This window comes from Psittacula echo (genome assembly GCF_963264785.1).
Source record: "Psittacula echo genome assembly, chromosome: 2".
Classification (NCBI taxonomy): Eukaryota; Metazoa; Chordata; class Aves; order Psittaciformes; family Psittacidae; genus Psittacula; species Psittacula echo.
This window is the reverse complement of record NC_137737.1, coordinates 21,910,475-21,937,603: the sequence shown is the minus strand read 5'-3', so window position 1 is coordinate 21,937,603 and position 27,129 is coordinate 21,910,475. Positions and strand designations below refer to the sequence as shown.

The window sequence follows — 27,129 nt, the reverse complement described above, 5'->3', positions numbered from 1 at the left end:
TGTAAAATAAGCTTTAAAACATTACACAGTTGTTAGGAAGAAATTCAACCAGACAAGACAGAAGTAGTTAAAAGGATACCCTGGGTGATCCATTTAATTGCCATTTTTCAGACATACAATTTAAAAGTGGGATATAATTTTTTTGCCTCCCATTTTTAGTCAAAGGTTGAAAATGAAAGTAAAAGAAAAAAATTACAACACAACAACCCCCCTCTTGGGCAAACAAGCAAAGTTAAAGGTAATACACTGAATTACCACATGACTATATGAATTGGAGTGATATTTTTTACCCTGTGTCATTATACAGAGCCAAGCTGCTCCTCTGTGTTAACATTAGCTAAAAATGATGGGTTGACCATAGGTGAAATGCCTACGATTTCAATGACACACACACGGAAAAGACAACAAGAGCAAAAATTGCAGCTGGCTTAATTAAAATGTAAGAAGGATCAAATGAGGGAAAGGAGATGTAAGTGAGCAAAGATGGAACATTCTATTGCTAGAGCCATCCAAACTATAAAGTTGAGAAAACAACTTGATTCTCCTTCTAATGCATGTTCAGGGGCACGGTTTTCCGGCACAAAGCAGTAAATATTACTATTTTTCTTGTAACTCATTGAAGGCGCTCTATTTTCTGCCTTTAAATAACAGCAGTCACAATATTATTGCACAAGGGTAAGTACCTTACAAATCCCACCGCATTTCTAACAGAGAAGAGCACACACAACATTTCTGTTCTAGCATCTGGGAAGGCTTTTTCCTTAAGTATCAGACTAATGTAAAATTGAGGAAGGGAGGTTTGAAAAATTGCACATATATTGCACAAAGCTTAAACTGGTGGATAAATGGTGCAGCGAATTACATGCTTACAAGGAACTAAATAACTAAATAACTCTGATAATGGAGCTGATAAGGTGTTATGCAGGGATTTATGAGACTTCAAGGAAATCTGTTTCAGGGGCATTTCTTTGTGGAAACTAAAAAAAACAACCCAACCCACTAGGTTTTCCAGTTCACATAAAAAATACTTGGCAATAACATCACAACAACCAAGAGCCTTATCATTGCCAAGATCTTACTCTTTACAATTACAATGGGAAGAGAAATGCCCAGGAGTACTTGCAAATTCAGGACCATCACCTGAAATATTCCAGTCTCTGCAAAATATTACTGTGAAGTTACTCCTAAAGTACTTGGTGAAAAGGCCACTCCTCTTGAATAACTTCTCTGTAGAGTTTTGATTTTTAAACCAAGCTTCAAAGATTTAAAATGAAATCTCAGTTAACAAGGAGGTCAGAAGGAGCCTCATGATATTCTCAAGAGTGTGCTGCAGTTCTATTTAGTTTAAAACAATAATCACTTCAATTTAGGAGCAAGTCCTCATAAAAAGGTTCAAGAGAAATTAATCCATTTAGCATCAGTTCCAAAACTGAAAAGAAATACAGCCTGCTCAGCTCTCAAAGGCTTCTTTTTTCCTTTGCAGAGGCTTCTTCCTCACCTTCTCCACCTCAAAGCACTGGAAGTTTGTCCCACTACGTGTAGAAACATTTTCAGTGTTTAACATGACTGCAGAGAGACTGTTTCTGCAAGTCTATGACTTCAGTATGTACAGTATGCAAATACAGAAAATGCCAAACTAAGTAGTCAATTAAATGATTTGCATTGTGTGCAAATCCATTTTCCTTTTCTCCTCATAGTTACAGCTTGACACCGTGACCAAAAATTAAATAAATTAAAATGCACTGGCTTATATTTGACCTTGCATCTCCCATTAAACAATACCCTGCAGGAGAAAGAATAAAACAAATTAGGAAAGAGTAGAAGAGAATTTGACTTTCCTAACAATTAGCAATGACTTACTTAAAATGACAAGATGATGTGATGGTAGAAACTGTGCTCTGCCAACTTAACCTTGTGTTATTTTTACATGCTTCCTTCCTGCCGTTTGTCAACTGGACTATTAGCTGCCAACATGGGGACAGAAATTCCTTTATATCATCAGACCTCATTTCCAAATTTAGTATTTATGGCACAGATGTGTAATTTACAATTGCTAAACAAACCCAGGCAATTCCACAAATGCACTGTTTTTGCAACTACACCATTTGCTTAGGGCCTCTTCACATTCCAGGTTTTTGGAAGTTGGTATAGAAATAAAACTAGTAAACCTATTCCTTTCTGTAACTAGTGCTTTCATAAAGCAAACATACTCTTCAAGTGGTTTCCCAGCATCATTGAATATTGAGTCTTTTACTTAAAGACAATAAAAGAAAATCAATACTATTAACGAACATGAAAGCTCATTACCTCAGATCTGGCATACCTCTCAAAAGAAAACAAAAGCTCTGCTTCCTCCTGGCAGTTATTGGAACACAGTAGGTTCTTCACACGCAGAAAAGAAACTGCTCCCTCTGACAACAAAACAGTTCAATGAAACCCACTTGCCCCCAGAAGCAGCCCTAACTATGCTACATTAAATGATATGGAGCTCTCCCCTAAATACCATGCTTTATCTACTAAGGATTATAGAAAGCCACCCCAATTAACCTGCCATTCCAGAACCAAGTTGAGACCTATATCTGTGTTTGTCCTCCATGCCCATCTCCTATTCTGTCCCTGTCAGTGTAGGAATATGAAAGGTGGTCTCAATAAATGGGTAAAAAAAGCCCAGCACATCATAAATATTTAGGCACCCTGTAGTACATCAGTTGTAAAACTGCTAAGTTTGGACCTACATAATCTGCAGGCTTCTGTCTCTTCAAAAGTCACTTGCCCTGTTTGGGGGAGGGGGGGAAAGATCCCACCAATTTGCTAAGTCTACCTATCCAGCATTGAGGTAACAGAATGGACTGGTTATCTTGGACTTTATCATCAGTTTGCCCTATTGATTTAATTATAGCTCGCAATTCTGTAGATCAAGAACTGCATATGCTGAATAACGTACATCAAAAGGGCAACAGCAGCTACAAACCACCTTGGGAAAATTGGCCCCAGAATGTTAAAGATTACGTGCAACATTTGGCAAGACAGCCCTGTTATGCCGAAAATTGAAAGCATGCAAGACTCAAACTCCTCAAACTAATAAGGACGTGGTTCTTGTGGCTTCACCCAACTGTGTCTTTGAGCTAGCTTTCTTGCTTTCACAGGGAAGAAAAGGGCTATTTTAAAGACAGCAGACAATGCATTGCCAGATTAGAGACACGCTACCATTTCTCTTGTGCTGAACTACAGGAATTCTGTTCAAAGTCTAATCAAAACAGATGATGCAGTGTTTTAAGACTGCTGGTTTATATGCAACTTCAAGCTTTCAAGAGAACATAACCTAAGGAAAAAAATCTGCTCATATATCACATATTCCAAAACTGATCCACCTGTCCCACCACCTACCTACTACCAACTTTCCCTAAACGCAAATTAAAACAAATCCATCAGCCAATCAACCAGTAGAGTCTCTTTCCCATTAGAGTCAACATCACTTAACGAGAGAACCAGGTCATCCCTTTATCTTGGCTTCACATCATTATATTGCTTCCTATTAGCATGCCAAGGCTGATACCAGTAATATGTTGCAAATCAAAATATATTATGTTTTGAAGGATGTATCTTAAGAAGGCATGAAGCCTAGAGAGAAAAAAAATCTGATCTGATCCTTTCTTCTTTGACTACACGAAACTCTTTACATTAATTTCCTTTCCTTGCCATTCAGTAAATAAACCAAGATCACTGCATTTGGAATCACCTACTTCACTGTAGGTGGTAGCAGCAAAGTGACACAAAACACCCAATACCAAACCAGAATACGGATACTCATCTTAAAATATAAACAAAATTATTCTCAGTTATGCTGCACTATCCAGAGCATCTCCTTCCCCATTTTCACAGTTCTGAACTACTATCAAAGCTGCCTAGCAGGAAAGGAACTTGAAAACCCCGCCTTTGAGTTCTGAAACTGACACGCACAGACTAGAAATTTTATCTGAGATCCAAGATAAGAGCTTACTATTTTTTAAGTAAAGCAAGATTATCTACACTCTAATACAGCACAGCTGCCAGCCAGCTACATAGCAGTCACTAAAAACTGTTTATATACCACTGCAAGTTGTTCTCATTAATAACAGTTGCAAACACAAGCCAGCCTCAATAACTAATCAGCATTTCTTGTAGCAGATACATATGTAAATAGTATTCTGAAGCTGACACGAGGGCAAAAGCTTGAAAAACAAAACAAATCTTTCAAGGGATTTAAACCCAAAAATAAGCTTTGGATTCTTTGATAGTGTATTCACACATGTAAAGACAGCCTGAACAGGCATTTGTGGTAGCTTCCTACAGTTTTGTTGTCCTTCTTTCACAGATTGTCTTTTTTTCTCCAGAACCTTATTTGGCAATTGACATTGAGTAACTTTCCCCCAAAGCAAAAAAACCCCCACATCACTGACTTTCAAACTTCCTTCACTTCATCACATTTCTGTCTGGAATTATCTCTAGAACATAAGGAAACATTAAAGGCAATGAAGTGCCAGGCAATAAGAGTTTCAGCATAGGGCATTACATCACTTACACATGTTATAAAAAGCATACCACATTCACACACATAAAAGCCAACACGGGTGTCTGCTCCTCCCTCATGTCTACAAAAGAGAGGGGTCTTAGCAAAAACGTAATAATTTGAAAGACAACACCATGAGTGGCAGTCAAGTGTGCTGATAGAGGCCCACAGCATGGATGTAAAAGGGAACTGCCAGGGAGCATGGTGAGTCCAGGCATCATCAACATCACCCTTGGCTCCACACAGTTTGGGAACTTTGCTCCTTTAGCTGACCATGTTCAAACTAAGATTCAACCTTTCACTGTTATGAAAAGAAAAATAAGCATGCTAAGTTTACACTGAAATCAGCTGAAAACACTGATGTTAAATAATACTTCAAGAATGTTCTCATGATCTGGAGGCTTTTCTAGCCATCAAAAACATATTTTCTTCATAAACCCATTGTGCAACTCATTAAGTTCAGAGAAGTTTTTTTAGTGGCGTTTAGTAAATCGCATTTCTTTACTGGATGGTCTCAATATTTTAATTGGTAGCAGTGCTAGCATGAGATCATCTATTATATTTCCCAGAGACACGAAGCACACCTCATAGAGGAAAGCACACCTCACAGAGCAAAGCACACCTCACAGACGCATGCAAGTGTTTTAAAGACAGCTGTTTACGCTGTCTAACCTTTTAACCTGAGCATTGTTACAAGTAACACCTTAAAGAAAGAGTGACAAGATCAGGAGGGAGTTCCTGAGTATGTTTTGAGAGCTGTCATCACTTTTGTTAGGCTGTAACCATTTCCATACAGGTGGCAACAGAAATAAAGAGGCATGCCTATGGAACTGTAACACTTACACAGAGACAGATGTACAGCTTGCACCTCATTTTACAATATTATCTTTTTGAAGAAAAACTAAACATGTTACTTCTAATTAGGCACAAATAGGAAACCGGCATAATAGCATGCAGTAGCATGACAAACCACCTGGAAGAACTGACAGCCTTAATACCCACGCTTGATGTAATTTTACACACATCAACATAAGAAGAAGAATAAATCTATGATTAGCTACAAATCATGGATTTTGGGTATGAAGGTAGGGAAAAGCACTCTAAGAACAAAGAAAAATGATTTGCTTTCAGTCACTACAGCTTCATTCACTTTGATTTTCTCACTAAAAGGCATCTCAAATATTCCTTTTCGTGAAATAAAGATGTTCAAACAGCAGTACGCTTACAATGTAAAAATATTTATACTATTTACACTATGCTAGAAAATCCCTCAGGCAGCCTAGGCAAACCCACCGGAACTCTCAAGGTAAAATAAAATAAAGAAATATCTCTACGCAAGTTTGTATGTCCAGATCTCAACTTGGAAAGGGCAGTAAATAAAGCCCTTAAGAGTACACGCAAATAGCCTTTTTAATAAATCTGTGAGAATGGACAAATTCCAAAGGCAGCTGGCAGTCCCATCATTTAAACAGACTCCTAATAATTTTTTGTTTTATATCCGGGTTTTAATACAATGTAATTAAAAGTTATGAGAAGACAACCGGCAACTCTTGTTTTTCCCAGTTAAGGCAAACTAACTGAAAATACTTCTTTTCTGTTGAGCATATGCCTGTCATAGCAGAGTAAAACAGATCACACACAAAAAATCATCCCAATGGTAGGATGATTAACAGAGTAGCAAACTAACCAATACTCAAATGACTTCTTAATTCACTCTGTGTAAAAGTATGTAAACCCATATGTCACACACATAACTTAAAAGCCATGAGTTAATAATACTACAAACTTGAAATTTGATCAGGCAACGTCAACATTAAATACTAGAGTAAGACACCAAAGTATGTGCGCACTCGTTTTCAGCTTTAAAACACAATTCTTTGAGATACTAATTTGACAAAACCATTACAGGAAATACTTTTGTAAATTACTCTAGAAGCTGCTTTTGTCGCACATTGATACATATACATATGTGTGTGCTTCATAATGCACAAACCGTTCCATAACATAACTCACAAAGACTTTTTTCTACAGATTTTTCTCCTATAAAACAATGTTAAAATAAAGCTCAGCCAACCCATTAGTATAATAAAAGTAGTATTACTACAAAGATTTTGATCAGAGGTCAAATGCAAACTTTGTCACAGAACTTTGTTCTAGTGACCCTAGTAGAGTTCTAGTAGAGTTCATTGTCACAGAACTACTTGCTTATCAAAAGAAATACAGGAAATTACCACGCTGGATCTGATTTGAAGTCCACATATTCCAACACCTTGTGTCTCACTGGTTTCCAGTGTCAAATGGGGCAGAGATATGCATTGGAAGGCTCGTGTCAGATTTTCTGCTTTCCCCTGCCTTAGCAACATCCTCAGGGGTAACTGACTGAGCCTTCAAAACAGGCAAATATGTTTCCCTTCTGAAATAAAGGAACCAAGATGCAGTAATTCTACCTGGTTTTGCCCTCAGAAGTCTGAGTCTTTTAGAAGCTTGCTAAATTCCTGGCTTCAGCAATGTAATAGAGCACGGAATGCCTGTGTCTAATTTCATTCTGTAAAAAATGAAATAAATTCAATTTCTTTATCTTTTAATCTCATTCCATTTGCCTTTGTTCTTGTATTAGAGGACAGAGGAAGATAAGCTTCCCATCTATTTTCTCTAGAGAATAAAAATAACAAAAATAAAAATTCAGTCTGTTTTCTGATGGAAAAAAATCCTGTCTTCACATAAGAATTCCAGTTTCTTTTTTAATAACTTTGATCTCTCCAAACTTCACATACTTCTCCAATATTCTTTTTGAGACAGTGGACAGCATTACACAAAAGTTGATGGAAAAAGACAGTATTTTATATGCATTCATATTAAGCCTTTTTCTCATTCAAATGCCAGAAAAACATACTGCCCTTCCTTTTTCAAAATAGGAAGACTTACCACCATAGGTATGCCCATAATGAGCACTAAGTAAAGTAGTGAAGAGCAAGTAAAGAGCAAGTTTCTCTCCCACTGTTAAAGTAAGAAGTTTGCAGCAGACCACACATTGCTAAAGATCTGCCATGTAAGCAAATACATTTGTCAAGTTATCTGCCTAGAAGCCAGTTCGTCTGTTATCAGTCTGGGCTAGCTGAAGACAATGACAAAACTTCCATCAAATTTATCAGAACAAAATCATATGCAAGGCAGGAGAGAAATCTCCTCTGGGAACCTGAAAAAAACCCAGCAGTGACTGCAAAAGCCAGATTGCTCCAAAGCACTTTGACTGGGGGTTTGCTTCATTACACTTAGCCCAGTCAGTAATTATGGCATTCCTCATTCTCACACTTACTGTCAGCAAAGACACTTCTGAAAGCATCCTTGTTGCTTGTGCATCCTATGAAAAAGCCAGAACATGGTATTCTTTTTGACAGAATAAACTCCCAGAGTTTGTAATCAATCAATACTGCTGCTGAGCATCTTAGAAACAAGCAATAAGCCTTGCTTCTGTCATTAGTCTGACTGTAGTTCTTAGATAATTACAGAAGAGCACAACTCTACAAAGGAAAGCACATAGCTCTGCAGAGAGCTGAATTTCTCTACAGAAGACATTTTAAGGTTCTTTCCTTTGAAGCCACATGATTTATTCAAGTCCCCTTTCCTAAACTCCCAGTAAGAGAATCTGAAGACCAGGTATATTCTGGATAATGCACAAGGATTTCTAATTATTGTCTCTATTAGGTTTTTGCTCAACTATTTTTTAATTTTCTTTCTGATTCCACAGATGCAGGTTTCATGGGTTTTTTTTTTTGGGGGGGGGGGTTTGGTTGTTTTTTCTTGTTTGTGTTTTTGTGGGGTTTTTTTTCTGTTTTGTTTTTAAAGCAAGAACTTTATCATACTTAGAAGATATTTCTCTTCCCTGGCCCCAACACATAGGAACTGTGTGCTTTAAAGCCCTGCCGAGATTTGCAGGCATAAATGTCAACTAAATTGTCAAACCTTTTAACATTTCTATTACTTCACTCCTGATATTTTTCCACTCTGTGGAATTAATTCCATAACTTGAAGTGCCACTTACTAAAATAACCAAGACATGGTAAAGAACCTGCTACCATTATCACCTCCTTTGCAGAAATACAGTGATTTCACTCATCACAGCATAGTCAAGTTTAATCAACGTTGTGGCTCTTGCTCTGTGTAGGCATTAATCATTCATAAGTCTTTGGATTCTATTATTCACTTTGTCGGTCATTTCCATAGGTATTCCCATGCAACCTAATCAGACATGATCCATAATGGTCATTCCTGGAGTGAGCTGATATGGACAGACACGTGATATAGTGGCATACAAAGGGACAGAGAATATCACAGTATCACAGTATCACAGTATGTTAGAGATTGGAAGGGACCTCAAGAGATCATCTAGTCCAATCCCCCTGCCAGAGCAGGAACACCTAGATAAGGTTACACAGGAATGTGTCCAGGCGGGTTTTGAATGTCTCCAAAGAAGGAGACTCCACAACCTCCCTGGGCAGCCTGTTCCAGTGTTCTGTCACCCGCACTGAGAAGAAGTTTCTTCTCAAGTTTAAGTGGAACCTCTTGTGTTCCAGTTTATACCCATTACCCCTTGTCTTATCATAGTTTGCCATTGAGAAGAGCCTGGCTCCATCCTCATGACACTCCCCCTTTATATATTTATATACACTAATAAGGTCCCCCCGCAGTCTCCTCTTCTCCAAACTATAGAGACCCAGCTCCCTCAGCCTTTCCTCATAAGGGAGATGCTCCACTCCCTTAATCATCTTAGTCGCCCTGCGCTGGACTCTCTCCAGCAGGTCCCTGTCCTTCTTGAACTGAGGGGCCCAGAACTGGACACAATATTCCAGATGCGGTCTCACCAGGGCCGAGTAGAGGGGAAGGAGGACCTCTCTCGACCTACTGACCACCCCCCTTCTAATACACCCCAGGATGCCATTGGCCTTCCTGGCCACAAGGGCACAGTGTTGGCTCATGGTCATCCTGCTGTCCACTAGGACCCCCAGGTCCCTCTCCCCTACACTGATCTCTAACAGGTCGTTCCCCAACCTATATTGGAACCTGGGGTTGTTCCTGCCCAGATGCAGGACTCTACACTTTCCCTTGTTATATTTCATCAAGTTTCTCCCTGCCCAACTCTCCAGCCTGTCCAGGTCCCGCTGGATGGCAGCACAGCCTTCTGGTGTGTCAGCCACTCCTCCCAGCTTAGTGTCATCAGCAAACTTGCTGACAGTACACTCAATTCCCTCATCTAAATCATTGATGAATATATTAAATAATACTGGTCCCAATACTGACCCTTGAGGCACTCCACTAGATACAGGCCTCCAACTGGACTCCGCCCCATAGACTACAACTCTCTGGCTTCTGTCCTTCAGCCAGTTCGCAGTCCATCTCACTACCTGATCAATATATGTGAGGAGGATATCCAGTCCTCAGTAGATAAAAGATGGGTGTGTACATGTGTATGTGGAAAAGGGAGGGAGAAAAATGCTTTTATATGTACAAACTGGGATTGAACAAAAATAATTCCAATTAATGCTCAGAATTCAAGTAAATTTTAGTCTATAGGAAAGTTCAACCCAAAGGAACACAAAAAAGTGTGCTTTTTGGATATAACACCTCCAGATAAACTTGCTTAAGCCTAGGAGCATGGGTTTAATATTGCTCCAAAATCACCATAATTAACAAGATTGATTTTGAAACATTCATGATAGCCACATGCCTACCCAATTCTATTTCAAATTCTGTCATCCTCTTGGTCTCAATGATTTCCTGTGACAGTAAGATCCATAGACAGTTTACATGTGTGAAAGACACATAAAATACCTTCCTTTTATTATTATATTTGCCACCTTTGATTTCAATTGAGCATCTCTTTGTTCTTCTAGTATGAGAAAAAGAAAACAGATGTTTCCAATTTATTCTCTTTTACACTAGTATTCTATGCAGAATGAAGTAAATGACTGAAGTATTTCATTCTGCAGTCTTCCAGAGTATACCTGCCTGCCTATGGAGAATCTGAGAAAGATGAAGAAGGAAGTAAAAAAGCATATGAACTCTGAGCAAGAGGCTTATGAGAAAACAAATACTACAAGTGTTAAAAAATGGTCCCCTATTCAACGCTGGCATGCCTATATTTGAGGAAGAAAAAAAGCCCCAACCAACCAACCACAAACTCTAACCAAATGAAATGCAGCATGTATGGCTGAAGATGACAGTGAGGGAGATGGACAACAAAAAAAGCAAAGTAAGAGAACCTTACATGTCACGTCACCTGAACCTCTGATATCACACATATTCAACATGCTACTTTAAACCTCATTACAAGAAGCAGTTACAGTCAACAGTTCCAAGCTACTCTGTGAGCATAAGGAAATTGTCAGGTGCCATTGTCAGGATGAATGGTTTAAAAATGACTGATGCCACAGTTTTGCAATAGTATTTCTGGGCACTTGCAGGAAGAGTGTACCTGTATTATTTGTATTTAACTACCATTGACTGGGTGAAAGCTACACCAAACACAAGCATGACTTCAACCAAAACTTTTCCTAAAATAGGGATATTTCATAACATAGGGATCTCTACATAGAGGCATTAAATTCATAAAGCAGTGCAAGTAGATCTCAGAGAGACTTCACCAGATTACAGACTGATGACACTGATGTTAAAATTCCACTAGAAACCTTGCTTCATTTAGTTACTACATGACAGAAAAGGACAATCCAGAGAAACTACAGTTTTTGTATTGCCTCAGCTATACGACTGATGCCTAAATACAAATGTTACCGACCCTTAGATCCAATATCAGCTTGCACTGTGTCTTACTCAGCCCAATTCCAACTTCCCTCACCTTCTAGTGACAGAGACACTGCTGCAGTTAGCACTCAAACTAGCATCAAATCATCCAAAGAAAAACACAGAATGCAGAAAAAAATTACTTCAGAATTCTGGCAGTTTCCATATGAAATCTTAGCCATGTGTCAAGTATTCATGAGCATGCATGAAAGACATTTGCATGACTTTGGCTCTACCTCTCTCCCAGTCTTGGTACTGAAAATCACAAGAATCAATACAAAACCAATTGATCTGAGAAATCCAAGATCATAGTCCTTTTACGTTATGCTACTTAAATGAGGACTACAACCTCTTCATTTGGAATAAACCTGTGGTTCTTATGTTTAATGGAAATGACACTGTACTTGAGGGAAGATATGCTTACATTGCAATGCTTTATTTTGCAGTATCATGGGATCCTTGATCTTTACACTGGCATCATTAATATACATTAATTACATGTGAAAAGGCTATATGTGACCAGCTTTGCGGACTTGAAAATGAATTTCTGGAGCAGAGAAACTCTTGTTAACAACACATGTCATTTGGGTCAGATTTTAGTTTATTTTATTTTATTCTTTTAAAGGTATATTTTCAACAATGAAACATTTATGAAACAAAGTGTTCTTACACGGTTAAGGAGTTCATTTTTCCAAATCAAAACTCAGCAAAGACTGGGTGAAACCCCCAATCTGCTATGATTAGCCAAGAACACAAGAGCACACTTAGTTCTGACTTGCTGACAGAAGGACTGAATGGAAAAAAGAAACCCAGGTGGGTGAAATACAAAATGAGGCGTCCTAATTGAGTGTGATGACATTCAGATTGAGATTTCTGAAAATGTCACACATTATAAACTTGGGTGATAAAGGTACAGTTATACCTCATTCTGATCATAGACACTACTGCATACATAAAATATATGCATGTGTTATAAACATGCTAATATGCATGCACATACACAAAATCTGTATGCCTGAATAGCTATACTAACTCAATCCAGTGGCAGTTAAAATGAAGAGCTACTGTTACTTTCTGCAGATGTGCAGAAAGATGAGCCAAGGTTGAAGAGAATTAACCTACTTCAACCTCTTTGCTTAGATATTTGTTCAGAACACACACTCTAGTATAGTCTTCCAAAATGGCAGATCTAGAATTATATTATCATTTTTGCTACAAAATGATTACAAGAATACACAACATTGCAGCACTGGTCCAAGCTAACTTTTGCTTGCAGTCACAAGAAGTTTGGCCTTACCCTTTATATCACTGGGATTAATGTGGCAAGTCAGTGTTCTCCTTGGAGTCTGTTTTGCCCATACTTAAGACTTGCCTGTGTGTGCTTCTCCTCGGTGTTGCAATGTTCAAAGTTTAGGAAAATGTGTATTCTGTGAACTTCTGCAAGTTAAATGCTGAAGAAAAGGAAAGTTCTTCTTACAAAAATTCCCTTCCATACAGCTATTTTTGCACATCTGGGGCAGGAAAAAGTAAAGAAAAAATGACCCTTCTTTCTCAGAAACGCAACCACATTCTGGTAAGTGAATGTAAAAGGGTTATTTGCACACACATGCATGCTCTAAACATACCACTAACAAGAAGCAGACCTGATGCAACACTGTTCTCTTAGAGCTGCTGTACAGCTGTTCCAAAATGTGTAGATTATTATGAATTACTTCATAATTTGCAAAATGAAATGGTGGGCAGAATAAAAACCAAGATAAAATCTACTTCATTTATTTTAAAGTTGAAGTCTGGCAGCTGTATTATATTTTCTTTTTTCTTGAACAATTCACCTACTGCAAAACAAATATTGAAAGGCACTATTTAGAGCCTTCCTTACTATAAAGGATTTACCTTTAGCTGCTGGCAAAATTCAAGTACACGTTACCCTCCTGAGTATCTTTTAATCTTTATATGTTGTTTCTGTTCCTTTAATCCAAATACAGCAGACCCTCAGCAAGTAGGTATGCTTCCCCAAGCACAGGCTACAGAAAGAAGGCAGCTCTGGTTCAGTGGTGACTGAGTTCATGTATCTTTCCAAATAGAGTGGAAAGCAGGATCTAAGCTATGCAAGCTCCAATTAGAGAAGAAAAATAGCTTAAACTAAGAAAACGTCTATTTATTAAAAATGCCTTAGCAGCTGTGATTGGCACGGATGAAAAGTTGTGAGAGAGGCTGCCCCACTGGCTGTTGTACTGTTTTTACACACTTTTCCCACCAGGGCAAAGAATGATCAAGCGACTCATCACCTCAACAAGTACTCTTACTGTAAACAGCTACTGTTGAAAAATCAGACCCTTAATAAATATGTGCATTTCATAATTTTACTACTGAAACGCGCAGTTCTGCTACATACCAGAAAGGTACAGGAACAACAACAAAAAAATTGGATAATTTAAGCCCTTTTCTTCAGTACTACTTGTAAAGAGAAACTTGAACACATAAAATAATCACCTTTCACAATCCTGTGAATGTGCTAGGGACACACACAGGACTGATTCCCTAAGGCCACGCAAGTATTAAAAATAACAAAATAGCTCAGACTTCCCCTCATCTGGATCAATGTCTTACTGCAAATGCATTTATCTTTTGCCTGCCTTTGCTATTTGCTAACTTGCTTTACAGTTGTTGAAGTTCCCTAAAATCAGAGGAAAGCAGCAATCAAACCAATGCATGAAGACAAACCCCCCAATCCTCCCACCAAAAAACACCCCAGCACAACTCTTAGCTTTTCTTTTAATCTGAAACAAGATAATAAATATGAATAAGGAAGCAATATGAGGGTGTGCATGGCATTATTATTATTATTATTATTATTATTAAACAAATAGTCTATATGTTTGCTTTTCATTAGCTCCCTGTGGTTGCAAAACTATAAGTGTAAAAGCTAGAGTCATATAGGGGAAAAATGAAGTAGCCAATAGCAAAGATTTCAAATACACTTACACAACCACAGTTTGTTTTACAGCTGCTTTACATAACAATAAAAACACAATATACCATGGGCTTTTGGCAGTGTGTAGAGAGAGCATCAAATGGCAATAACAGAGTAAGCACAAATGGAACAATTAAGCCACTTTAGAAGCACCATTATGCCCAACAATTAATGGGTCCAAAGAGACAGAAAGGTCAAAAGTGTGAGTTTCTCCCTACTGACCCCAGATCACATATGTGGCCCTTGGGAAGAAACCATAACTTCATAATCTTATTATATAATCCCTACTAGAGAATAATCCTATATAATCCCCAGAACACTAAAAAACAAAAAGAGAGATGTTTCCTTCAGAAGCCAAAACCTCTTCCATCCAACTGCCTCAGTGTGATTAATAAAGAAAAACAGAAGAAAAAAAAGAAATGCTTACCCTCTTTGTGTATAACCACCTGAGAAAATCACTGGCTATACATAAAACAGCAAGGTGCTCACACAGTTCAGTGCCAGCACTTTCTTAGAAAAAATGGGTAAATCATAAATATTGCACATTAAAACCCACAATTCTTCTAGTGACCTTGAACTCCAGTAATATGTACAGGGACATACAAAACCGCTTATTTCCAGACACAGTTCATTCACTATCTCCAGCAAGGACTGAAATTCAGCACTTGACCTAGTGTGCCACTAGGATATGACATGTACATGTTATGTTCCAGGAAAGCCAATCTAAGCAAACACCACAATTCCATTACTATTTTAATACCCAGAAAACAAGATTCTCCCTCTGAAAAGAAGCCATTTGCTGAAACCGCAGCTAGATAACTTTCCAGATGTGTCATTCAATGTGTACATGAAAGAAGGATTAGTAAAAATACTGACCAAAGAATCTTTCATTTGCTTGGCATACAGCTGTCTGCTGTGTAAATGCTCACACAGGTTCACCTACTGCACATGCAAATGCCTTCATTTCCCCAAAGTGAAGTTTAAATGCATACTCTTGACTAGAAACCTTTGAAGATAATAAACTTTTCTAATGACCAAAGTAGGATGACAAATGTCAATTCTTATGTTACCCTGCACTCAGGATTATCCCAATTGCCCATTTAAGTAATTTAAAAACACTTTCCTCTTTCCTTTTCATCAAGCTCCTCTGATTCGTGATCCACATACTTAAGCAATTTAAAAAAAGAAATAAATCTATATACACATTCAGTAGCTGCGCTGATCACTGCTACTTTATTTGCAAGTAAATTAACAGAACAAGAATGGTTTTGTCTGTTTATTTTTTGACTCCTCAAAAACATTTTCTTTCTGGCGACAGGACAACCTTGCCTCCTCAGTTCCCTACAGGCATGGGCTGCAGACTTTGACAGATATAATGGCTTACTGCTGAAGGATCAGTGCAGCTATCAGGAAAGAGAAGGGACCAGAACTTGCTCAGCTCAGCAGGATAATGAAACAGAAGACACCAACACTGCTCCTTACAACCCTGTGATGGTTTGCAGAAAGAGGCCCAGCTCCCATGGGCTGGAACAGGCACACTAGCTCTCTTGCAGAACTTACACCACACTGTGACTTGAGACACATTGGATTGTAATCAAGAGCATGCCTAGGAAAGAAGTACAGAGAAAGAGCTGAGAATCTGTGCAAGAGACTGGCAGGTTTATTACTGGAAAGGGATCTGGCAAAATGCTTTGCCCTTGTTGTTCTCTGTTTTTAAGGGTCACATCTAACCCCACTCTGTATTTTCACTCTTTCCTAATGTGTCATAGTTCAGCCATCAGTTCCAGCTCCATCTCTTTTTACCCCATTCACTACGAATTGATGAAGACTGCTGCAAATAGAGCAGACTTCACTACATAACAGACAAGTCTCCTTCCCAGATCCAGACCCTGATCAGCACTCCTTCCTTATGTCTCTTTAAGCCAAGCTGTGAATCACTAATAAATCCCATCCAGCTGTTCAGTCATGTTCAGCCATGATAGAGGTCACTGCACATCCTCATTTACCCTCAGCCCTTTACTCTGCTGCTACAGCTCGACCCTGCCAGTTCACTGCACCCCCGCTGCAAAGTGTTACCATACAAAAGCTCCACTATCCAATCCCTATTTTTCAGTCTTTCCCAGTTATTAAATATGTCCTAAATGGCTAGTTCTGTGCTACTTAGCGCTGCAGTGAAACACGCACCTGAACAATCGCAATGCTAAAATATTTGTGTGAACTTTACATCTCCTCTTAAGTAAGACTCTACTATGAAAAGCAAAGCAAAAAATCCTTGCAAAGAAACATGGAAAGTACAGCTTACACAATCTATGAGTTAGAAAATTTGCACCTTCTGTAGAAAAAACAATATACAAGGCATACCTGATACATTACAAAACCTCCAATGTAACATAATATTTCTAGTCATTAGGAGTACACACACTGAATACTAAGTACTTTAAATTTGAATGTCTCAGCACATGTAATAGCTCTGCAATTTAACTAATATTTCCCTAACAAATAGCTACAGTCCTGCTAGTTATTGAGGTGGAAGGTGAAGTAGGAGCACAAAGACAGCAAAGAGAGAGATTAGCTATTGGACACCTTTATTATTCCTCTGCTACTACACAGGAAGAAAAAAAACCCCAATACTAATATATCTCAGAAGACATTATCCTATTACAATGCAGTAGTACCACAAAGTAACAGCTGTGATAACCTTGATGTGCATAAAACCAGAAAATAACCAAATCACATATTCAAGATAATACAACAGCTGCTGAATAAAACAACTCACTTATTTACCTCAGATAAGGAAAAAGAAATGCAATGTGGCAACGTAAGCAGAACTTCATTTTTTGGGGAAGGGGGATAGGGAGACATCTACAAGTCCAAGGACTAAACCTACTTTATTATTAAAGAACATTTAAACATTGCTGGAAATTTACATACCACTTTGCAAACACAGACAAAAATGAAAGAAGTGCTTTGCCCTGAAAATCTTATAGTCCAAATTCAGCAATACAAACGCATTAAGGTTAATCCTTCACAAAAGCGAGAAGTGGCTGAGTGATAGGAAACAAGGGCTCGCTTTAAATGGCAAAGCATAAAAAGAGAGGAAAGAACAGTTCCACAAAGGGTAGAAGTTGAACATTTTATGTGGCTAAAAGCAATGTCAAGTGGAACAAGGAAGCAGAAGAGAGACTGAAGTTAGTGGGCTGGAAAGAGGGATGACGAGGTAGGGGAGGGAGGTCATTTTGTGGGTAATCCTCATAGAATTCTCAAAGACCATTTGGAGTCATCTAATTCAGTGCCCTATTCTTGGCAGTGGTAAAAGCACGTACTCCTCAGAACAGATGACTGTGGCTACTGTCTGCAATCCATTCCCCTTGTTACTCCCACAGCATCCACAGCCACTAGATTAGGGGTGCTAAAGGGTACATTCATGACTTTCCTCTCTGTTTATGGACCTGTTGCCCACAAATTTGTTGAGTCCATCTCTGAGTGATATCTTCGCTGATAGTATCTGCCTCCACAACTTCCTGCAGGAACAACTCCCAGAACTCCACTGCCTACTGGCTAGAAGGACTTAATCTGTTCTAAAATGATCTCTTAACAGTTTCAGTGATTATCTCCATTTCTAGCATTATGGAATTTACTGAGTAACAACTCTTGCCATGCTTCTCTTCCAATAGCTACAAAACCAAGATGTGCTCCTTGGGGAGATGCAGGTTCACAGAGCCTTCAATAAATTAAATTGGCAACTTCCTTTCTTTAATACTAGTCTATTTGATCAGGATTGACTGAGTTCCAAGTTATCTGGGTGCCTCTTCCTACTCTTTTTGCCTACTTGTTTCTCTTTCCCCCTTCAGCCCTCTCCCTCTCCCTCTGCCCTTCCTTCTCTCTGAACCTTCCTTGTTATCACTTCCCCAGTTTTCTTCTCCCACTCTTAGCATCTCGCTCATGTGCTATTAGGAGGACAACGCACAGCTCAAGAGCCATGTGGCTTATGCAGTGGTTTAAGGAGGCCTGCAAAGATACAGTTGGGCACCTGTTACGTCTATTCTTCAAGGTATAGTAGGTTGTGCCTTCTTGATTTACAGAGCATTTTAAACAGTATAACATTGTGTAAGCTCATTGACTTTACTGCTATACGAATATTTTGCTTCCAAAGTGGGGGTGCAATACAAGCACCACAGCAAAAAACTTGCTGCAGCTTGCATGCTCGCCTGTTTCAAAAATTCACTCATGCCCAAGCAGAGGCTGTCCCATGGACTGTCCTCCCCCCATTCGTTCAAGAGGAGGATGCCCCATTTCTTCTGATCCTTATAGAAAACAGTAAGAAAGTAGAGCTAACTTGCTGGAGCAGAAAAAGAATCAGTCTGTTTCTGCTTCCATTTTCACTGCAACTGCTTCAGCCATCCTGATGGGCCGTCTCTCTCTGCTGTCCCTTACAGTCACCATTAACACCTTGCACAATCTTGCTCTTCATAGGAACCTAACACCCTTCTGCCTCAAGCGGTTTTATGTCCTTTTCTGTTCCTCACCTGCTATTTATTCATTCTCTAGTCTTACCAATACCTGCAATCTGATTAACCTCATAAGGGGAGGGGATGGAAAAATCAGAAAAATGCTATTCTAAAGAAAGTATTAAATTTTCACTAGAGATTTCAATCCAGAGATGCAACTAAAAGACAAGCAGCAAGGCAGCTGAAGGCCTGACACTAGCAGCATTCAAAACCTAGATCTCCCAGGTCACTACTGTCACTACTATATATCTTCTTGCCCGATTTCGTAGATCAATAGGGTGCTTTTAAAGTTCAATCTGAAGTAGGAAGGAAAATATCACCACAACTTTAATGCAATGGAGAACTCCAGTCAGATTCATGATCTTTTGAGATTTTATTCAGCACAGCTATTTAAAGCCTTCAGTCTCTTCTCCCTTTCTCCCACAGTCCTCCAAGCATTAGTGGGCATAAATACTTTTATCAGAAGTCAGACCACTACAAAACATGATGAGATTCCCAAATTACTCAAAACCAAACTACCCAATTTAATCAAATTACTCAAAACAAAACTACTCAAAACCAAAACTAGACAACTCTTATCAATAAGCAACTTATAAAGAAGTCAAGGAGCACACCAACTATAAATGCTTCCATGCATCTCCTAATTTATCTTCTCTAAAAAGGTTACCAAGGCATACGGGAAATAACACACAAATATAGTATTACAACAATCAGTTTTATTGGTCAGAAACTTCTGATGAAATGACCTTTTGTGGTATACTACCATACTGATATAATTGCTTTAAAATTATATTACAACTGCGTGCATTTTAGCAATCTTTCAAAGCCATCTGCAACAGTCACTGCTTTAATTACTTATACTGCACTTTCACCCCCATTTGTAGGCCACTTCTCAGAGCAGTCTACACTTGTTCAGAATATGAAACAACACCCTGAAATGTTCTAGAAGTTGTCCACTTGAAAATTTCAAGCAGACCCATATGAGTTATCACCTAAATTAGCACCTTAAAATTTCAGTGAAGATATCCAAACTGCATGTAGAACCTTCGAGACAGTTACCCTGATGGGCTTCCTTGTATAACAGCCACTACTGCCCAGAAGCTTTGCCGTTGTCTCCAAAATCTCTGACAAAGTTCTCAGTCCATACCAGAAGTATTTTATTTCTTTCCATCAGTTTGCCTATTGTGAAAAGATACTTTCTATTCAGAATTAACTTATAATGTTTGGAGGTCTTTTTACTCCTGTGTGCAACTCTCCATAGGGTCCTAGGCATCAAAATAAAAAAGCAAGACAAACCCCAAAGCCCCTCTCCTAATTCCTCCATAACAGGCACTGGAATTAGCTCACTGGCAAAAATCTATTGCTCAGATACCCACAGTGGAAAGACCATTAAATATCAGCAGCCCATCTGCCCCAGGAAGCATGTCCTCTCTAGCCCACAGCATTTACTATTGCCTTTAGGATCCTCAGTACAAGTTCAAGATTCTCTGTAATTCTAGCAAGTCCAGCAGCTCCAGAGGACAAGACAAGAAATCTCTTAAACAATCATTTACACCGACATGATGAAAGTACAAAACACATCTGCTAACACATTGATCTGATTTGGTTTACACTTACTTGTGATTCTAAAAGTTGAAGCCCCTGGAGGAATCAAGGCCTGAATTCTGCACTGAAGGATGCAGAGAGGGAGTCTTCATCAGGGACTGTAGCGATAGGACAAGGGGTGACGGGTTTGAACTTAAACAGGGGAAGTTCAGGTTAGATATGAGGAAGAACTTCTTTACTGTGAGTGTGGTGAAGCACTGGAACAAGTTGCCCAAAGAAGTGGTGAATGCTCCATCCCTGGCATTCAGTTCTCTTGGCAATGTGAATTAGCCCCTCACACAGAGAAAATACACATTAAATGCGCTATAGTAACCATTACACTTTCCACAAATGCCTTGGAAGACCAATTGCATGTGGCTGAAATTTGCAAACTGGCAAGAGAAACAAGAAAACCCCTCCAAATTCCAGAGCATACAGTATTTATTTTGACAGTTGTAGTTTATTTATAGTACTTAACAATATATGTTCTCTAGTTTATCTTGTAAAACAATGAAGTATTTAGACCTCCACTGTTAAGCCTCAGAGGAAAAAAAAGTGTAAACTTATTTCATCCAAATACTATAATGACTAAATTACATCATTAATTTAACTTAGTTTAAAGCACTCCTTGGTGGAGAAAGCATAGCCCTTAACTTTGTATGTGGTGTGCAAGTCTGCACAAATGTGCAATAATCTCTTAACCCATTCACATAAAATGATATCTTCTTTTTGTTTAGTACATTAAATACTTTCAGAGAGGTGCTGTATGGAAGGCTGGTCTTTCATGTACAACTACAGAAGGCTGTAGGCAGAAGCTGCAGAAGTTTTGCTATGCACAAACTCATCAATAACCTTAATCCGCCTACAAAACTTGTACAGTACAGATGAGCTCTGTCTTCATTCCCAGCACAACCCCCTTTGACAGCGGGGCCAAAGTTAGCATCTTGTCAGGCTGCATCTTATTGGCTCTCAATACCAACCCATTCTTCAGAAACCACAAAGATCTCAGTCACTAGCAACCCTCCCTTGCTGAAGTGCTCAAACACAAAACCATCCCCTATCAGTTTCTCACTCCCCCAGACTAGCCAGTTCTCTGTGGATAATTTTGTCTTCATATAAAAAGACAAGATAGATTTAAGCCCTTACAGTATAAACAGTCCGCACACATTGTTTCCCGTTTATGTCTATGGAGTAGCACACACACCTCACGAATATTTCTTAAAACAAAACCAGGCACATAACCCACTGCTATAGACATATCCAATACAAAGATCTAGACAAGCACAGCAGGAATACAACAGAAACAAAAACCAAACCAAAGACTGCATAACCAAGAGGAAATATTAGAATTTATCAGATAAAACACATATGCAGCATCCTAAACACAGTTGCACAGTGCCCTCCAAGGGCAGCAAAGCTGAAAGTCAAATAATAAAATTAAGTGGTATACAAGACAGTTTGCACAGAAGGGATTTCAATCCTCTTTGTTCTTATTTATGATACGATTTCACAGCCGCTCTCAAGATTCATCTTCCTGATGTTTGGCATGCAAGAGCACAGAATGCAGCTCATTCGGGAATTACTGAGCCAGGATGCGCCAAACAAAATCTACCATGGCATCAGCCACAGCATCCGAGCAGCCTGGCCATCACAACAGTTCTGATTTTTAAAGGCAGCCAATAAATAAAACCAGGCATATCTTCACAAAGGTGAATTCCTGTAATATTAACTAATAAATTCACGGTAAAGAAGCTGTTCCTGTGCAGCTATTGTCCGAGTACGCCAGGCAGAGGACGTTGCCTGCAGGAGCTGCTACCTACATGTACTTCAAATTCACCTGGTGTGGAAATGGTATTATATTTATGGTTTGCAAGCCAGACCATCCACAGCTGTGGAGGATCTCTAAATTAGTTAATAAGCCGTTTCACAAGGAAGAGTTATTTCTCCAGGGATCATGTGCCAAACAAAGCGGGGTGGGAATGCTGAGCCGCTGTTAGTTTATATCACAAAAGATATTTTTCAGCTACACACAGCACTAATTATGAAGGTCCCTCCTACCGTAAGGCTGGAAACTTCTCACAGAAAACACTCCCATTTCAGAACAGCAAGGGAGTGTTGGGGGTATGAAGTGCTAAACCCATCTTTGTAAGCTGATCGTTTTCATTAAGCATGATCTCCATTTGTTATTTCTACAATGAAGTAAACACCAGCATTTCTGTCATTCTTTATCTAATAATTTGAGTGTGTACATTAATGAAGTCATACCAAAATTAAGCTTTTTAATTACAAAATGTAAGACCAGAAAGTTTATGCTAGAATATGACTATGTCCAGGAAGGACTATTCCAAGCATGAAAATGATAAAAGTGACACTTATATTACAGCTTAACAGTGACAATCCATCCTAAGATAATACACTAGATTTAAAAGCAAAAGCACTTAAAGCCTCATTGGAGTTGGAGACATAGAGAAAAAACATTTGCAAAAAATTGCAAGCACTATGAAAACAAATGTAAGCAAAACAAATGCCAGACTTTCATGGTATGTAGATGAAATGTATTAATTATCATATGAAACTGTTGAGTTCAAAACTGCCTTTGAGCCACACATTTTCCATAGACTTCTCTCTAGCCAAGAAATCTTGATTCCACATTGCCGAGTTTTGAAAACCGTTAATATTCCACGCATTATAATGGAGAGCACTTCTCCCCGCCATCTACACGGAGACATATATCTATTAAGTGCTGACAGTTAACTTTCACAAGACTCTCGGGCAGATCTGGTCTTTATTCTGTGAATTTACACAAAGTGGGCTGAAAGAGCCAGGAAACTCAACTGGATTTTATTACTATTTAAATAATGAATGTGTGATAGCATTTTACTCTGAAGCGATGGTAAGCCTTGCAGGCAATGCCTCCTTCAGTAAAGGTTTGAAAATGATTTTTGCTTAAATAACAGCTGGCCTTCCCTATATGGACTTAAATGAGGCATGTGGAGACAAACTTGTTTCAGTTTGGATAAGAAAGATTAAAAAACATTAATTATAGTTAATATCTAGTTTGGTCCCTCTACACAAATGGCAAAAATAACATTAAATTACCATGCTTACATACAGTCAATACCAGACACCCAATAAAGCACAAATTCAAAGCCCTGCTTCATAACACAACCAATGAGCACAGTTCCAGCACAAGAGCTCAGCTGCAAGTTAGCCTGAAACAAAGGAGATTTACATTCATTTCTCCACTTTGCCACAGACTTCCTGTGTGACCTTGAACAAATCACTTAGTTTTTGACTGCTCCAACTCCCCATCCCTAAAAGGGGAAAACATTTATTTCATAACCTCACAGCAATAAGCAGATTTATTATCAGGAGATGCTTAGATACAGAGGTCAAATTAATGACAAGGAGAATAAACAGTATGTAAGGCTTTAGTTAACTTCTGTTAAAGCTTTGGTAACTTTGTCACAGTGACACAAATAAAGTTTTGGCACAATACTTATAAGTGTTATCCAAAGATCAGGTCTGCCTACATAGCAAGATGAAACTGCACTTTGACATCTGCAGACATGCATGGATGCAGACACCCATGACCCAAAGCAAAGACGTAACATACACCTCCATCACCAACATATACAGAAGACCAGAAGTCCAAAGTCTCTAGGTACCTTGAGTTATAAAACAAGAGTTATAACTTTCTGATATAATAAACAGTAGGAGAAGAAGTCACCAGGTACTCAAAAGATTTAAAACGGTTTAGGTCCAAACAATTATTCTCCAATTCATATTAGCCACTAACCGACTTCTGAACTTGAAAGCCACATTTAACTTTCATAACCCAGTATTAATATCAGAAGTCAAATCAACTTCTGGACAAGAAATTAAAGAGCTCTAGAATGCCAGCCTACTGAAAATGATAAAGAGGAATAAAAACCAGAAGCAGACAAATGCACACATACACTACACTATGACATTTATGAGGATAGCATTGCTTCCATCAGGAACCCATAAATCTCTGACATGTATTAAACGTATCTTTTCAGAAAATGTCTTCAAGTTCAAAAATCTATTCTTTGAATGCAGGCCAAACATAGACTGTGTTTCTGTGCATATATTCTGCACCTCTGTACGAGTAACTGTACAAGCCTGCATAAAAGCAAATCACAGCTGGGGGAGGGAGACATGAAGGGCAAAAGGACTACAAGAGATGATGAAGCAGTCAATGAGGAATGAGCACAGGTAAGCACATGAGGGACAGAAATAAGCTATGGAAAACCAGAACCAGGGAAACTATTTAGAGGGAGAGGAAGTTCTGGGATAAACTTCCCCTCATATTACCCGCATACATGTAAAACCCACACAGCTGCTCAATCACAGGGTGCTGAGTGTGCTTGTCATTTGGGTTTTGGGGTTGGCTTTTTTTTTTTTAGACAGATGATCTGTGGGTTACACACAACAAAATATGGTCACTGCAACCTACAAAAATTAAAATGAAACTAAATTGAAAACCAATTTCATTTGGTTTATTTGTTTTATTTGAAATACCAAATGGCTGTCATTATTTCTAATTGCATCTTAAATGTGCTGTTTTATAAGAAGAAAAATAAAACCATTTTTATTAAAAATCATTTGGAACCTAAAGCTTTTTCTTGAAGAAAATATATGCAGAGCTGCTCTGAGATGTGTTCAATACCTTGAACTCCCATTACTGCTATAAGATTGGAAGAACCACTGCACTCTGCAATGAGGCAAAAAATCAAAGCACAGCCAACAATGAACTACTATCAAACACTGGGCACAGCACAGAACAGGGGAAAATACAAAGATGGTGGTGAGGGTGCAAGAACAAATGCCGAGTAGGAAAAGAATATGACATTTCCAAGGTAACACAGGACACAGTTTCAGATACACATTTTAAAATCTGACTTCCGAGACCTTGGCACCCTTGACAGGAGAATAGGTAGCACCTGGTATCATACATAGCTCCCTGAACAGATAAGTTTTGAGATTAGTCTTGCAAAAGAGAGCGAGATGCCCAAAAGGAGGGCTGCCCTCCAGTGAGACCTGAAAAAGGTCTGTAAGGGCACAAAGGCAGCAGAGATGAGAGGCAGGGAAGTCAAAGGAAAGGCAAGGATAAGTGATATCACGAGGGCAGGAAATTTAAACTAAGTTCTGTAACTATATATTTAGAAAAAAAAAAAAAAAATAAAAGCAGTGACACTGTTCACAGGCTTCCCCAGAGCAAATTTTGGCAACCTTCAAACATCACGCAGCAACGAGTCGCTTGCTCACAAGTCTCCTCACTCTCACAAACTGACTACTTCTATTTCTTTTTCTACAAAAGGTGGAAGTGCAATAGCTGAAACTCACTGTTGTGGCAATCGACACCTGCCTACCCTTTTTACAAACCAGCTGCTATAGAAGCAAACTCCCAGTGCTTCACTGCGCAATTCGAGCCTCGTTAGCCATAAGCAGAGATGCCCTTCTTCACTCTCAGCACTGTCTTTACTGAAATAGGATGACTTCACCCCAAGATGAACAATACCAAAACTCGTCTGGTCACACACACACGCAAATCCCTCCACTCACGTTTTCCTACCCATCAACATATTAAGAGACAGAAACAATTACACCAGTTTCACATATTATTTGCAAGAGTTGTCAGCCTTCACTGTCACTCATTTGAAGGTCATAAGGAATGCAGGATACTTGTAACTGCATTATGGGTGAAGATTTATCATTACTTGAACTATGAACTAATTTTTACCATTAGAAATATTTATAAATATGTATTATATATACATATATATTGCAAAGCTTAGACTGTGGCCCCAGCACCTTGATCATTCAGAGTCAGCTTTCTAGAAAGCAAGTCACATTGTCTTACTGAGCTGTGCTTCTGGGTTTCTTTCCCACAAAAATCAGGTTATCGTGTGAGGAGGAGGGGAATGCTTGTGGACTTCATCCTGACACGAAGCCAAGATACAGACAGGACACCTCCAGCCCACAAGCTGGAAATTCCTGTAATATTCAGGTAGTCATTACTGTCACTGAACCAATATTGTCACGGCTAAAGATTTCAGAGCTCATCAGTTATCTTCCAAACAGCACAAAAATCCCCATATCAGCCTAGACCTCCACTCACATGCCTCATCCCATCCCTCCTTTCATTAATTATGATCCTTGGGACTCGTACCAAAAGAATGGCTCTGGACCTGTCAAGCTAATTCTTGTGCTAATTCCTCCCTACAGGCTAACAGCAGCAAAATCTTCAATAAAAAGCTTATTGTGCATTTCTGGTGGAAACTCAATACTAAAAAGACCAACTTAAATGGTTATTTATAAACAGCTTTTTCTCTGATTTCTGCTATTACAAACATCAAAAGGCCTCAAATCTCAGCCACAGCAAGAAGACAGGAACAGAGTGGTGCTTTGGCAACTGCAGCAAACACAGATCAGACCAAAAGCCACTTTCCTTTTGAATGAGCAAGCACGACCAAAGATATTACACTAGTACCATCTCCTTTCCAAATGCATAGGCTCAGGCAGGTCACCATGCAATGAACGAAATCAATCTGCTGTATGTTTGAAACAAACAGTACAAGCTTTTTAAACATACTTAAAACCAAGCTGCCCCATAAACAGCAGCAGAATAACCCTGCTTTTTATTTCATCAGCTAACATGTGTGCTCCTGTAGGGCACCCACTGAGTGACG

General features: G+C 38.9%; 1 protein-coding gene across 2 annotated transcripts in view; it reads right to left on the bottom strand.

Annotated features, from left to right (window-relative positions):
* The window catches only part of LOC308218173 (ubiquitin-conjugating enzyme E2 E2), a gene marked incomplete at both ends in the record, with an annotated part of 320,704 nt that overhangs the window by 12,344 nt on the left and 281,231 nt on the right, over positions 1-27,129 (bottom strand). The gene's annotated exons all lie outside the window — the stretch shown is intronic.